Genomic DNA, 17461 nt, shown 5'->3' with positions numbered 1-17461 from the left:
TACAACTACCAACTAAAACTGTCTGTTTGAAAGTTGGAAAAATGTCAAGAAATCTTTGAGTGGTTGCACAGATAAAGTAAACCTTGCACCAGAATTGCTCTTGCTTTCGACCTAACATAATTTGGCATGTGTGATTAGGAAGCAGGCTCAGAGTACATGCCATCAGCTCTGTATTATTCACACAGGTTACTGTGGACGATTACACAGGGTCTTAAATTGAAAAAAAAAAAAAAAAAAAAATACAACATGGAGAAAGACGCATATATAGTGAGAGTCATAAAACTGAAAGTTTAGCAAGTCATGGCTGTAGATTTTATATTTATTGCACCTTAGGCTGAGCAAAAATTTTATCAAGAAAACATACATATATATATAGGCAGCAGAGTTTTATAATGCTGTCAAAGTTGTCTCCCCATTACAAAATGTCAATGCATTATAATTCTAACCATGTAAGTTTTTACTCTTTGTGTTGTATTCAAGCTGATACTTGCACTTGATTGGCTGTGCACGCAAATGCAAATCTTGCAGCTCAGTGAAAGAGAGGTCTCAAACCTGTAGAGTCCTTTTAAAGGTCAAATCAAAATAGAGCCACAGTTTGACTTATCAAGATTCAACACAAAATCAGGGACACTTCTACCGCTCATAAATATACACACGTACCTGATAAAGATGAATCTGGATAGCAGGCTCATAAATATGTAAATATTATGACGTACATATCACTAAGGTTTTGAAAAAAGAGACATTTCTCATGCAATTCTGCACATATGGAGGACTGGAAGTGAAATGACTAAATTTGCTAATATTACAAATCTGTAATCAGTCAAAGTTATTCAAGGAACAGGTATTTTCACTTGAAACAGGACCTAACTTGTTCACAAAAGCAAGAAAATTGACAGTGTTACTGTTATGTATGCACAATAGCCAGTGCGCTTTGAGGGTGTTATGACACTCTGCAGCTTTATAGCAGTTAACATGTTAAGGGTGTTTAAGGGAAATGTATGTGTTTAGGGGTATGTAACCTGTGTGTTCATTTATAAAGTGAGATGTTCTAAGATGTCGAGTTCTTCGAGTCTGTGGATACAACAGTTACAAACTTCCAGGTTGTTACCCATAAAGCAACCATGCTGATGCAAATACCCTTTACTCACTTTGCATGTTCCCAAACTCTGAAACAGCTTAATATATGAGCTGTGGAACAGTCTGGTTATTATGGTGTGTTGACAATAGAGGTGAGAGTACACCCCGTACCACTGTATGGGAGAGTTTTAATAGGAAACAACCTCCTGATACTCTGGTGCTAAATGCATACAGATACAAGATTCTTCACTCAGCTGGTTTTTCAAATTACTTAATCTATGCCACCAGCAAAACAAGTTTCAAGAGGAACTAAACATACAAGAGCATGCTCTGCATTTATGTTGTTTGAGCATATTTGCTCATTTTTCAACTTCTGTTGAATCTTCTGTTAATTTTCAGCCTGTTAGTGAAAACGAGACATTTCTAAGACATTAAAACATGAATGGTAGAGTTTAAAGGAAACTGAGCTGAAAAAAGTAGCCCTTATTTCTGTGTACTACATAGGAAAAAAGGAAAATAGGATTGAAGTGTGAGGTCTAGTTGGGTGCAGAAAGTATTAACCTTCAATAAAAAACAGAGCTTTCGTTCCCCTGCCAACAGGGAATATTGGTTTTCTTTAAAACAGGATGGCAAGATCCCCTTTACCACTAAAAATTCATACGTTCCCTATGACAGTTTATTATAACAATATTTTTAGCAGATCAGAACATTCTGAAACATATATGTAACTTCATTTTAGCACATGCTGTTGGGGATTTTGGAATCATCACTTAGAAATCATTTTAGCACATTTTGGCACCAAGTGTGGTGCCATTACAGGCCTTCCCATTTTGAACTTCAGGTTTATTGTCGATGAAATAACATACACACATATTAGGCCAAAACATTAAAGCTTCTAGAAGGGTTGGAAGTAAAAAATGCGACTAATCCTTTCAACAGATAAAAGAAAACCAACAACTCAGTGTACGTACCAAATGTACTGTGAATTTTAAATTCTTAGAGCTCCTGTGGTATCACCAGTAGTTTCTTCATGCTGCTGTTCAATAGCCTCTTTTCAACACCTTCAAGAGACTCTTTCCAGTGCCAAGAGACTTTAGGGACCACCACTGGGATTGAGAAACTCTCCAGAGTAGCAAATTACTAGGCCACAACCTCCATCATGGTTTGTGAAGTGACTGACTGGAGGTGAAGTTGTTGTTGGTGAAAGGATCTTACCAAGACCAGCTCCCAAAACTTCCTTGTGTCAGTCAATTGATTGATTTTTTTTTTTTTTTAGAGAGAGAGAGAGAGAGAGAGAGAGAGAGAGAGAGAGAGAGAGAGAGAGAGAGAGAGAGAGAGAGAGAGAGAATGTGCATTTTTTCTTTTTTTCCAAGCTAACTTTGTCATCAGTTCGGGCTGTCTTGAGAACTAGAGCTTCAGGTTTTGTAATCATTGGTATTACTTTTACTTAAATCATTAACTTTTATTTCATAAAACTTAGAAGAATAGAATAAATACAATAAATATGCCTTTTTCTCTCTCTTATATTTTACCAAATAGCAAGTTTGGCCCTTGGCAAACTCAAGGTGAGGAAAAACTATGATTTTTGGGCTCCATTAATTCAGAAAATCTTCTATTTTTGTTGTGCACTGAACACAAATGTGTGTTTTGAATGTATTATTTAATAGGGACAACACTTAGACTAAAATCTAGACTGTGAGGATCGTAGTTGTGTTTACATGAGATGTTTTTCTTCATGGTTAGAGATTTCGGCTTTACTGTTTAGGGCATGCTAGTCAATGTATCAGGTCTGTTGCAATGCAGCTGGTGGTAGGTGTATTCTTAAATGAATAAATATATAAAGTTTTGGTATTGTACAAAATGCATCAAGCTTTTAATCTGAATTAAACTATTTGACATGCACAAAGTTGTTTCTGTCAGTGTGAGGAAGCAGAAACTGTTCTCTCAGTCTGTTCCTGTGATTAACAAACACTGCAGTTACTGCTGTCACCATTATATGTAACAAGTTATAAATACAGTTTAAAAAATTACTTCACTACACGTCCTCTGCACCTGAGGCAGCATTCTCTTGTAGTATCTACATGGGTAACAATCTGAGCATTCAAAATATAAACCATAAAATCTAAATCTAAGCTAAAATCTGCTGTTTCTGCTTGCGGCTGGCTCCGGAAGTACTGGAAGTCACACACACACCAAGCCAAAAAAAGCCTTTTTCAAAACAGAAATTAACCTTTTTACAGCTTGGTTCAAAAAACATCTCCTGTCTGAATCACTAATTTTACTATTGGCACACACTGAACGGGGGGTGAATTTTTTTCTAACTCAGCAGTTCAAAGGATATTAAGATCGTTAGCTGGCCCAATCAGAGGCAGAGCTCAGGGTCATGTGACAGACAGGCACCCTTTAGCTGTATGCAAAGCCCTTGCCACTACCAACATGGCCGCTACAGCCAATGTGCTTCATTTACTGTTTCAGAATCAGACATCGGGGAGACTACGACTACACATCTGGGGCAGTCAATGGCTGCTCACAATCCGGTCTACACTGAAAGATGCTAAGAGATGAGGGGAATAGCTGAGAGATGGCGGAAGGTGTGATTTACTGTAACAGAAATACAGGTATGACAGCATACAGGGATTAATTTATTGGGAATTGGCTTGAGCGATAGGGATTAAAGCATAGATGGTTCTACAGACAAAAATAAGCTGTAGAGAAAAAAAATGAACTTGAACTTGGTCAGAACAACAACACTATTTACATGAAGTGTTTGAATTCTGAACCGGCCATTATCAAGACCATAAATGGTGTATGTAAATAAAGCTAGTAACTGTGACCACAGTTGCGATAAAGCTGCATAATGCCACTATTAATGTGTCTTGATATTAATTAGCCCTCTTGCTTTTATTCACCCTAAAGAGGGAAATAAAACTTAAATTTATGATTATGAAGAGTAGAGAAACTCCCCTGTCACCAGTGTGTCATTTTTGTATCAATTAACATTTCAATGTCAGAGTTTCATCAACTTAAGCAAAGAGTTATGTACTGGATTCTCTAAATCTATGTCAAACGAGCAGGGCACACACACACACACACACACACACACACACAAAGAAAGACCTTGAGAGAATTATAGACTACAATAATTAGAACATGTTTTATCATTTGGAGCATCTTCAGCTACCCCTGCTTTTCACCTCCACAGTTCTTCAGTATCTGACCTTGAACTAAAAACTCTTCAGAAGAGAAAGTTCCCCAGAAAATGGAGTTTTAAATCAATACATTTAAACTTCTAACCTCTTTACCTAATTATCTCTTTTTGATAAAGTCTGTGTCGACTCAAAATGTGTATGTGGGCCAACTCAGTGCCTGCTGAGTATGGAGCAGCTTTAAGGAGTTTTTTTAATCACCATTGGTGATGTTTATGACTTAATGAGCAGAAGAGTCTCAAAGAGGTTGTAACAGAAAGCTGTCTTTCTTCATTGGGTCCACACACAGACAGCTTTCACAAAATTATTGTATTTATTGACATGATGTTAAGATGAGACAGTATGATAGTGTACATTAGACACACTTGGTACCTTAAAATATTTACCTTTTGTTCTATGCTGATGACAATCAGCTTTCAGGTATCATTCTCTCCCATTCAGAATTCCAAAACTGCACGCTGATTCAAGGCTTTGTGTCACTGAATAAATCTCTCCAAGTCAGTAGGCTCCCATAAATACTGCCAAAATGGCATCCGTCTGTCTTTTTCCTCTTCTTTTTCTTCTCTCTTATTTTTATCAAATGTGCACCTGCTTAAGAGATGAGACTGAAAATGACTTATCAGTGATCTTTTACCACTGACATAATTCTCTATTCTCTGTTGAGTGTTGGGCAAATATACTATTATGATTATGTAAAAAAAATGTCTAAAAGGGCCATGAAGATTTTCTTCCACCTCTCATAACAAAGAATTTGAGATCCCTGATCCCGTTCCATTCAAGTCTTAGAAAGAATAAGTGACTTTTATTTTAACACGTTTAAACTGATGATCAATTTTACATCATTTAACTACTAAAGCTCAAGTGACTGTAGTTCACTCTTTCCGCCTCTTACAAATGTTTATTTAACACTATCACCTAGCTACCTAATGTATTTCATCTATTGTGTGTTCAAATTTACTTCAAACGACAGCCTTGAATATCACAAGTATATATTCATGATGAAGGAAAATTTGGACCAGTTCTTTGTAGGGATATATAAGCAGTTGCTTAACGCAGTGATTGACTGTACAGAGTTTAAATTGGGTCAGATTATATAGGGTATACAAAAAAGGGCGTACCCTTTGATGAATAATTAAGAGTCAAGCCAGCTGTTCACCTTTATCCATGATTACCAATAATTTACATAAAGTTAATTCTTTACCTTTTCTCTCTTGCATAGTTCTTCAATTATACTTTTTAAAAATCCATTTATTCATTATCTATTCATTTATTTATTGCTAAAATTGCAAGGTGGAACACACCATATCACTGTTAAATACCCACATATACATGTTGTCATGGATATGCATGTAGAAACTTCATCCTGAAAAGCAGCAAAGCTGATACAAGTGTCTGAACCCATTGCTCGTGAACATTCTCATGAGTAGAGTAAACATCAACTTAAATGGGATTTAAAAATGCTAATTCCAAGGATCTCACCAGCAATGAGGTGATTCACTGCTTGATATTTTACCAGTGTAAATAGCACCCAAGGCAAGACAGTTTGCACATTTTCCATCAGTGGTTGTGGTAGAAACGTATAAAAGGCTCATGTTCATTATATAATTTTTTCTGCCTCAAGTAGCCACCCGATAGTATTATAAATCAATAGCATTTTCATGAATACTAATTGTGGTTGCAGGGATAGCTGGTGTGGGCGATAGGTGGGAATTTGATCAGGGTTGCAGAAGCAGTCAGCCGAGGCTTCTCCCTATGTTGCCGTGCCCCACGGAGGCTGACTGCTATTCCTTTGAAGTTGAGGTGCAAAATCAATTGAACACGTCTGGGAGTAAATGAACTTGTTTGGAGCTTAATTTCCAACGGCTGAAGGCTTTCCACCAAGTTATTTATGAGAACAGGTGGGCTGCTCTTATTCCTCTTTTCAGGAATATGTGCATTTTTACAGTTGGGTGTTGGATGAATCCATCTGCCTCAATAAAATCATGAATTCTTAAAATGAAAAACAGATCATGTGTGTTTTTTGTTTCTTCAGGCAAAAGAAAAGATCACTTTGACAGAGAGTCATACTCAAAAAAGACGTTATTATAACAACAGGTCAAGCTTTTTTAACAGCCCTGTTGCTGCTTTTTAACCCTTGGAATATTTTGTACTCTTATTAAAGACTTCATCACACCAAAATAAATAAAATAGATAATTCATAGTGCCCCCCCCCCCCCCCCCCCCCCCCCCCCCCCCAAGCATAAAATAACTATACATTCATCATTACTGTGCTTCCATTTTATGGAAATTTCCTTGAATGTTTTTCAAAAAATGCATTCGAAGTTGAGATGGAGAAAACTTGCTTTACACAAATTCTGTTATTATTAATAATTAAAACGACTTTTCAGAAGTTTCAAAATTACTTTAAATCAACTCAGTTTTCAAGCAGGAAGTATGTCAGCAATGCTTGTTAAGCATTGATATGGGCTTTTGATCAGATTAGAAGATTTATACTTGCTTGCTGCCCTTGATGAGCTTTCTGTGAATTCTCTTTTGAAATATCCGTTATGAAAAAAAAATGTTCGAAACTTGAACATTATAAATTATTCAAATTGGTTGTTGGGGTTACACATGGAGAATGTTTAAAGCACACACCAAGCTTTACTTCAGTTATTTACCAAAACACATGTAAAGCTCTCAAAGGAATAAGGAACTGTTGGTTGTGATGACTTTGGTGCCCCTTGTGAAGAGGTCAGAACTTGTCCCCTTTCTGCTTATTTTACATTGAAATGTATTATTATTATTATTATTATTATTATTATTATTATTATTATTATTATTATTATTATGTAATGTAGCCATTCTTCATTTTACAATCAAATGCAATACTTGGTGGAAAAATGCTAAATGTTAAAACGTGCTGTTGAGTTAAAACAGGTACACTTAGCCACTCACAAAAGTGTAACATATTTAAAAATGATTGGTATTTTGCAGATTTTCTGTTTGCTTTTGTTGCTCTCATAAAGTATTACACATTAATTTCAGTTGGTTTGATGAAACTTCTTACAAAAGCTAAAAATCAGGACATAGAATCTATATTTCTTAGCAGTGATGTGGTAAGTTTATAATGAAACTGATCATGCTGCAAGTTGTTGGCCACAACATAGAAGTGCTTAATAACTTATCTTTTAAATGTTTAAGAATCAAACAGTTGCCAATTTCAACCACATAATTATTGCATTGGTAAATGGATCATATTATATAACACTTTTCTGGTTTCTATTGGACCACTGAAAGCACTTTACACTGCCAGTCTCATTCACCCATCCACACCACATTCACACACCGATGGCATAGGGAGTTCTAAGGAGGAGCCACCAGTTTTACCTTACACATTTGCACCCATTCATAGAGCAGTGGGAGCGGTGGGGTTCGGTGTCTTGCTCAAGGCCCCTTTGGCATGGGACTGAGCTGGAATAAAACCCTCAACCTTCCGATTGAAAGGCAACAACTCTACCAATAAGCCACAGCTCCCCACAAATGAAGACTGGTGATCAGCTGAGAACCAAGAAGCCTCTGCTCATCCTTCCACATCAAACGATCAATGCAGAGAGAGGTGAGAGAAGTATGGAGTCAGATTAATAAATGTTTAAGTATTTTGGAGATACATAAAGCACCTAATTTCTATCAATGTTAACAAAACCCTTTATCAGATTAATTTAATTTCATATGTATAATTTTTTTTGTTTACCTGAGGTGATTGTTGCATATTCAGACTTCTTGTAGATGAAAAGATAAAAAAAGGGTAGTAGGCCATAATTACTACCATGCTACTGGAACATCTCCTGTAATGTTAGACCATCAAAACCCCTCTTAAAACCCTCAAAAGAGTTGATAATGGACTTCTAGTCTTTGACCAGGAAAAGGCAAATGACACAGCAGCAGCAGCAGAAAAGAGAAATAAAAAAAGTAACTTGATTAGGGGAGAAAGGAATCAGGAAGACGGAAGAAAGTCTAAGCTCTTTAACTGGTGCTCCTTTGCATATAAATGAGAGATTAGGCAGAAACTATATCTTACTGCCCGTTAGAATACATATGCCTAATTACAATATATTCATAAAGTGAGAGTGTAATTTCCACAAAGGAGATTACAAACGAAGCACAAGGTCAGGAAAAGCCCTTTCTGTTCTCTGCATACCATTAGGAAGTTGATGCTGATGCTGCACAGAAAATGACTCATGCTCATTGGTCCTCTTTAGAGATTATGTTTTTTTCCAAGACTAAGTATGGGATAAAAAGAAAAAGAAAGGGTCTTAATAATGTTATTAAAACATGCATGGGGTGCATACCCTGTCTGAACTTTGTTAACCTGTTTTAGTGCCGGCAGATAATTTACTTTTTTAATCAAAATATAACATTTATTTATTTATTTATTTATTTATTTATTTATTTATTTATTTATTTATAGTCAAGGGATATCATCATTTGTTTTTGGATACTGCAAAATAAACAGTTGTGGTAGCTTTGACTGGAAGGCTAATAGCTCATATTTGTGGTGCGACAATTGCAGACAGTTTTTCCCCCCTTCATTGACCATAGACTTTAGAATACAGAAGAAGGACCACAGCTGGTATCACCCTGCGCTTCCGTGTCACTGAGAGCGGCACCACAAGCTCTGAGTGCACAATGTTTAGAGAACAGCGAAGCTAACAGTGAAGCTAACACAGAGACAGGGGGACACTGAGGAAAAGCTCTTACATCTGCTCCACAGCACACAACATTTAAAATACTCACATTTCCAGGGTCCAAGGTTTGTTGGCGGATGGTTGGTAATGCGCCAGGATTCAGGACCAGTCTATTCGCTAGCCCTCTGTTGTACTGTCCAAAGTTGGAAAAGCAGTCGGCCGTGAAGTGACTAGCACACAAATGCACAGTTATACTGAATTTAGCTGGCACATTTCCTTAATAAATGAACTCTAGCCACTTAGTCTTGTCTTCTTCCAAGATGGGAAGCTTGTGCATGGAACTATGTAGATGTTTACAGCCAAAAACAGCCACACTTGCTGCTGGAGAGATTTCTCCTCAGATGCAGGGAGAGGAGCGGGCGGGGAGGGGGTTCGGGGGTATTTGCTCCAGTGGACCAATCAGGTCAGACTTGCTCCTGATTATTTGAAAAAAAGGGACTTGCTGATGTCGGCCAACCTCAGAAATTCCAAACAGGATTTTACATTCACAAGCACTGCTAAATACAGGTTTTGTCATTAAATATTACATTTTGTGGGCTGGGAGGAAAGCCAAAGACCCACAAATGTAATTAAAAGACTTAATAAAGTGATTTTTGCATAATATGGGACCTTTAATCCCCTCTAAATTAATCTGCATGGTCATGTATCCATTTGTGATGCACTACAGAAACAGTCAAATCATATAGGAATAGTTTTGAGGAAAGTATGATGTGCCCTTCGAAAGATCTTTTTAAAAGGTAAAATAGTGTTGTCATTCCAACAGCGTGGGTTCTGCTTTTTGCCAGTGTTACTATGAGTTACAAAGACAGAGCTGGAGAAAAGTAATACACCACACAAATGTGGTTCTGCTGCCACATTGTTGGATGTTCATGTTGAGAAAAATTAAACCAACATTGGACTGTAGTCTAACTTTCATTGAGGTTACCAAAGCTTTACACGTTACTATACAGTTTTAGTGAATAATTAAGCTGAAGGCCTTTTCTGTGTATCTGGCAAAGAGTTGACATCTTTATGTGCTTTCTTTATGAGGGAGGAAATGAGTGACGGATGGGAATGCATGCCATCTGAGCTTTTCACACTAATGTTGGGTTTCTTCACACATCTTGATTGCGTCAACTGAAATATCTGATCAATGCTATGTATTTAGTAAAGCTTTTTCTGTTGATTTTGCAGATCTTGACAGTTCAGAACATGTGCACTTGGTTTTCCTCCCACTATGGTTTAGAAAATTGATCTTTGAATAATTTTATTTAATAGGACAAACAGCAAATCAGACAACAGGCAGAAAGTATGAGTAATAGTTAAAAGTAAGAGTATTTCTGTCGAATCTTTAAAGAGATGGCAATGAAACATGAATCAATGTGTTATTAAAATCACATTATTTCCTGTTATCTGCAAAGCAAGATACATTTTCTCAATTATTCAGCTCCATAGGGGATTTATGGAGTTTTCATTTACCACCTATTTGAGCCACATTTCACATAATTCTCAGTTTTTAACTAGCCGACAGGGAAGGCTGGATTTCTATCTCATACACATGAGTGAAGACAGGCAGAGCATATGAGCAATTACAGTAATCAATCCCATGATTCAATGCTGTGGCCTCCACATGTATTGCGTTTTAATTTCTCAATCATCTCCAAATCAAATGTCACTGAGGAAGTCACTGAAAATTCCTTGTCCAATTATTAGCATGTGAATGACTAAAAGCTCTTATTTCTGGTAATACTCAGCTGCAGTCATTTCATTAGAATTTTAATGGAAATCGCTTATCTTGGACCTGTCTTTCAGGTGTTCAAAAGACCTTACGTTAAGTAAAATAATCCCCAAAGCCAGCACAATTACTGCTAATTCCATTTTAATTCAGTCAAAAGGTGACATGGCGGAAGCATTTCAAATGTCGGCAGGTAGAGAAAAAATGAAATTTGGTTTCAATTATGATGACTGAGTCTGAAAGAGAAATCTTGATTAAAGCTGGGTAGTTCATGAGGGACGCTCTGTGTACAGCACCAGCAGACTCCACAGATAATGAAATACTACTTATCAAATCCAATACAGCTGTTTCAATGACTGTTTGTAGCTTGATATCTGATACTCAAAAAAGGCTCATGTGAGCTCCTGCTATCAACATTTCAGGTGTAATAAAATTCATCATTAGTTAAGTAATCTTATCTCATACTACGAAAGATATTTGTACAATTACCAAACTTCCATTCCTGCAGCAGAGTTCCTTGAGTCTTTATCATTGATCTTATTGTGGGATTCATTATCCCGGTCATTCCTACCCTGGATAGTACAACCACTCCAGGACAGATAAAAGGTTGATGTCACACTTAAATTGCAAGCTGTAAATCAATTTTATTATTTAGTCTTTTTAAAATCAAATATATTTCAAGTAATTCTAAATGTGCATGAATTTGTTCACAAATTACATGTGTTTTCTTTTCTTTTTCTTTTTTTTTTCTTTTTCCAATATCCACTTATGTTTATGTGTTGATAGGTAGTATGGGGGAAAAGGAGGGCCCTGGAAACACTTCCACCAATCAGAACATTTATATCCACGATATAAGTCAGTTGCTTTTAATATAGGCTTTAATTATCATTGGCTAAAATTGAATAAACATAGTTTTACATCAATATATCGGACCTTCTGCACATAAAAGAAAAACATTAAATAAAACCTTTGTAAATGCTTCCGTAGCTCTTCTAATGCACAAGAAAAAGTATATTGCTTCAGCAGTAAAAGATTCTGCCACAAGAGAAAAAGCTGATGCATTTGGGGCAAATTAGGAAAACAGAGATGCAGTCTTGGGAATTGGGTAATGTACTTTCACTTGAAAACTAATTTGATGAACTGCCAGCCAGCATTACCTGTAGTCAGGAGCATATACAGAGAAACATCTGGATGACATTCTGTGTTCCAATCTGTTTAGTATTGATGGCTTTACCACACCATTTAGTGTGTTTCAGGCTGAATTGAAAGTAGAAAACAAGCATGTTGATGGGATTTCCACCTGTGTCAGAGAGCTGTTACTCTTCGGTTACAGTCTGAGACAAAATCTGAGAACCTGATATTGAAATCCTTCTTCTCTCTCTGTGCCCTGTGCGTACGCAAATGTTGACAAAGCCACTGATCTGTTAGCAAACGCATTTCACGACTGGATACCATCTCACCAGATGCTCCCAATTTCATCCTTGGGGAATTTAAGCACTGTTCCATAGACAATTCGCTAAAAGGCTACCACCAATATGAGACCTGTGTCACCTGCATGAATAAGGCCCTAGTTAAGTGTTATGCCTCAGTTCCCGCAGCCTATAGGTCACTCCTCTTTTCTCCGCTCTGGATATGCATTTATCCTCCTTGTCCCTGTATGCCTACATCCCTGAGGGAAAGCAATTATTAAGTTGAAGACAGAAAAGGTAAGAAGTCCACCAGCACTGAAGCCATACAGCACTGTTTCGGCTTGAATAATATGAAAGTATTAAAAAGAAAGTAAACAAATAAGGCTTGTATAAATGATGGACTTTTCACCTATTTCATCCCTGTTTTCCAACAGAAAAAGAAGTTACGGAATAATGGATTTTTGAGCTTGGCTAATTGACAGAAAAAATGGTTATTTCCTGCACTGTATCCATACAAGAAAAGGGGACTGATGATACCAAACTGTTTGTACCAGTCATGTAACCATTCACAGGCAAAACATCATCGCTGCCAGACTCCAACTTCTGCTTTTATTTTCCCTGTTTTTTTAACACTTTGCAATCTGCCATTATTTCCGAGAAACAAATCACTCAATTTGAGATTCAGGAAATGAACGATTTTAGCAAATAAACAACAAACTTAACAATCAAACACACACAAAAAACCTTTGAGTCCAAACTGGTCATTCTTTACCGAATACACTATGGCCATCATACATACATTCAATCAATATGCTTCTCATTCTCTACCCAAATTTCAAAGCCTACTGTGCTCAAACCTACATTATGTTTTAGTCTTGGAAGTATTCACACTCTGAGACACATCCTCACTCAACCAGCTGCCAACCATGTTAGGTTTTTGTCATAATGTGAGTTGGTACCAATCTACACAATAAACCAGTCTGGGCTCCATTTAAATGCTCCCATTTAGAATAACTGAGTTCTTACATTATATTTTCTATGTGGACCATTCCCTCATTTATTTATTTTAATTATTGCTTTACTCCTCTTGAATTGCTTTAGCTGCTCAATAAAGTTCCAAACAGCTTGTTTGCTTGTAATTGTCTGTGTCGGCTAACATCTCTTTCTGTTCTGTATTTACCTATGCCCAATTCAGTTTGCCTGTGAGGATTATTTAAGATTTATCCACAACTGAATGGAATAAAACAAAATTGATGCACACATGTAATATGCAGAAACAATATTTGCATAGACCCATTTCAGAAATCATGTCACCATATTCCACTTGTAAGGCTTTTTTCCCCACATGGATGACTTAATATTCTCTGCTACAAAAATACAACCAGTTCATTACTTCAGTTATTGACAGAACATACAGTTCACTTAATAGCTGAAACCTTTTTGATACTTTTTTAATGTGTTAATTGGAACATCATTTTTTTAACTTATTTATCTAATGTTTGGACATCTACTCTAGTTTTAGCAAACTCTGGCTGATTAATTTTCTTTATTATTACAGGCAATATATGCCTCTGTGAATGGATGCCAATTTTTCTGTTTTTTTTTTTCCAGTGGGCAAGGCTTTTCAAAGAAGTGGAAACTGAATGACCTTTTCTTTAGACTGTAAAAAGTGATGGACATTTGAAGAAATGCTAAATATCCTTGAAAAAGTCAAAATGTTGTGGTGTACAGACAAGGAAAAACTTGAAGCATTGTTTGAAACTGATGTGCTGAAGTGTGTCAGTTTTGTTGCAAAACCCTAAAAAGGAAGATGAGACCATCTCTTAAAATTAGTGTACATATTGCATTAATTTTCTTCTTCCATATTTTGAGGATGGATTGAGATCTTTTGTGCTCTAACCCTGGGCTACCGTACTTTAATTTATGAAGTCTGGGAACCTCACATAAGCTAGGCAAATAATTATATGTATAACACAATAAAAAGGTTAGGGTTACAGCTTGGGTAAGAGTTACTGTTAGGGTTAGGGTTGGGGATGGGGTTGGGGATCATGGTTATGAAAGTGGTGCACTGATCTGTTATAATGATATCTGTGTGTTACCTCTGCTTTATCTTGACAGAGCATCTGGATGAGGTGCAAGAAGCTGCTTCTTCCCCTGGGAGCCCTGGGTTTAAATTCCCTACCCAGGCTGAAGGAGCAGGATGGAGTCCCCAAGCAAACCATGACAAATGGGCATGATGGTTGCTGCATGGACAGACTAGAGCATTTAATAAAACATAAATTATTAGATCAAATAAACAAGTATATTATCGAATAAAATGAGGTTTAGAAGTACAGTTCAGTCAGACAACTCACGTTTGAATTGTTTATTTAACAGCAAATATATGTTATGTTTGGCGTCCAGGCTCCGGCCTCATCACCCCTCACAATAAATTTACATGGTGACATTGAGGAGTGATGAGCAAAACATACTGAACATAATCCCCCCCGGAGCCTGCAGGTGGTGGTGGGGGCAAAGAAACATGCAGCATTACAAACGCAGGGCAGCCAAGGCATTGACAGGCAGAGAGGGATGAGAGACTCCCGGTTTAAATAGACCGCCCAATTGAGAGAGTGTGATTGCAAGATGGTTATGACGTGTGAGACACGTGGTATGTGCATAGCAGTGCTGCTCGAGTTGACTGCCTGAACTAGCTCGCGGGCTCGCCCCATTTAGGGTTGCATGTTGCATCTAAGGTAGGTTTACAGATAGTAATTGGGCTGAGGTTTGGGTTGAAGTTACAGCTACAGTCAAGGTTAATCCTTACAAAATTAATGGCTTAACATGACTTTATCATTTATTACAACAATCCCCAAAGTTAATAACACTTATCTATGGCATTTATATTTTATGCTTTATGTGACAGAGGATATGATTCAGTGCAATAGAAGATGTTTTCATTGAAAAGTGAGCACGGTGAAACTTAAAGACAATATACGCTTTTCATATTCTCTGAAACATTCTTAAGGATTAATCTTGTATATATCTACAGAATGTGACATATACTTTGTAGATATGCTGTAAAGATATATAACTGAAAATTTGGTGAAGACCTACTATGCAGAATTTTACTATGCAGAATTCCTTTGTCAAAACCCATACTGAAGGCATAAGATATGTGCAGTCTGTAAGGGTAAAAGTCCTGGAAGTGGGGTCTAAGTCATTACAAAGAAGGCAATAACAAACAGGGAACAAACTGGTGAACAACACACTGTATTTCAAGACAGCTGGCGCTGACAAGAATCCATTGGAGATTGCTTGGGTGGACAGCTATGAGTTGGCTCTGTTGGCTTGGTTTCTGTGCTCTTGTGTACAGATTTACTTCTGACTACAGAGGTTAATCAAGAATCCCGCCCCGCTCTCTCTCTTTCATCTCAGCCCTGTGTTCAGAGCTCAGGCCTCATCTGGAGGGAATATTGGCAGAGTGTGTGTTCCTTGATTGGCTTTGGGGGAGCGATCCATACAGATGTGTCTGTTGTGCTCGTGTAGATCAGATTTCTGGAAGGACCAAGACAGACTGAAGCCATCAGATCATTCTCTAAATGGCCTTTGGGTTCAGGGAATGACTTTCCCCAAAAAGTAGAGCTGTCATTGATCCCCAGCAAGGCATTAACTCTTGATGGAACAAACAGAGCTTTCTATCAATAGTTTCATGAACTATAGTGAAGAAAAAAACTAAAGAGGAAGTCATCTCATCAGCCACGTGTGATAGAATAGTAGTGATAGTAGTAAATCAAATCCAGTCAGTGCATGTGCACTTTTGCATGGCAACACAAACCATATTTCTTGTGTAAGGACAGTATTATTCTTCAGTGTTGTAACTAATAAAAACCTGAATAGCATGAAGGAAAATGCACTTGACATTAGTTGTTTTAAAATGGGATGCTTGAAAATCGGCCTGTTAAAAAAAAGAAAAAAAAGAAAGAAAAAACTTAATTTCAAAGCCAGCACAGGGTTCCTAACAGTACACAATACAGACACACAGTATCAGACATACCATTACAAGTGAAAGCTCTAACCCCTTTTCAAAAAGGTGAAAATTGTTAAGGATTTCACAATGGTAAAAGATGTATATCCATTTACAAATAGGAGCAGATGTTTGCAATAAATGGAAATGAGTCAAATGAATTTTACCAAGGCTTTTGCTAAAGGAGCAAAGCGCTCTTCTAGTGTTGGATTTAAGGTGGGATGCGACAGAATATCATGGGACTGTATCTTATCATATGGAGATGTTTTCTTGTATAGAAGCTTTATTGTCATTGTACATGATACAACAAAATTCCATTGGGAAATTATGTTGGGTCTTTGTGAGTAATATAAACAATAATTACGGTTTAGACCTCTGTATTTTGTGACATGTAATGAGATAGTTTTTTTGTGATTTGGTTCTGTTTTAATAATGATTGGTAGATTGATTAAAAGTGTCGGAATGTTAAATATGTTATAGAGATACTGGAGAAAAACAGGTTGAACGGCAATCATATTTCTGAGTAGTTACACGTACACTGGTCATAAAGGCCTGAAAAAAAAAGAAAGGGAAGTGTTTCTATGCTTTGCACTGTGTGTCTGTTATGTCAGCTTGGCTCTGCTGACCTCTCCCTTTCTGACACTTAGAGGACTTTGCATCTTCCAACCTCTCATCTGACAGTGTTCTTCAGCATAGAGGTGACTTCTGACATTTCCAGTAAACCACTATAAAGTGGTTGTGGTACTCGTACCCTCCATGTTTCAAGCATGAGAAATTTTAAGAAAATAATTATTCTGCTTTAGATGAATCTCAGCTCATTTCTTGTCAAATTCATTGAATTAAACAAAACAGTTTGGTTGTGGTGTGTCTGCCCCTCTATGGCATATACGATGGGTTGTGTTTCTCAAGGCCCCGTCCTTGATCCCTTCTTATTATGTCTATATGACACAAATGAGACACTTTCAAAAATGTTTAACTCAGCATCAGTTTCATAAAAATGAGTATAGTACAACTGGTGATGCTACAGTAGGGGTGCTAAAATACTGTCAGGGTAGTTGACAGCTTTATGCTAGAAAGCTATGCATCTGCATTGAAACTACACATTGCTACACAAGTGCAAGTCTTCATATAAAAAGAACGTTTCAAAACTTTACCCTTTAAAAAAATTAGTGTATTTTACACCAGCGTGACTTGTGTTACATACTTTATGTTATTTTCTGGTGATCCTTCAAGGTCAATATTATCAATAAAAACACTTATTTTACTTACATTTCCTAGCAAAATAAATAAACAAATAAATAAATAGCATGCTTTTTAGTTTA

The sequence above is a fragment of the Halichoeres trimaculatus genome, unplaced genomic scaffold, assembly GCF_033239565.1.
Source record: "Halichoeres trimaculatus isolate MK-OKI-2021-1 unplaced genomic scaffold, fHalTri1.1 fHalTri1_scaffold_3, whole genome shotgun sequence".
Lineage (NCBI taxonomy): Eukaryota > Metazoa > Chordata > Actinopteri > Labriformes > Labridae > Halichoeres > Halichoeres trimaculatus.
Note: the sequence above shows the minus strand (reverse complement) of the source record.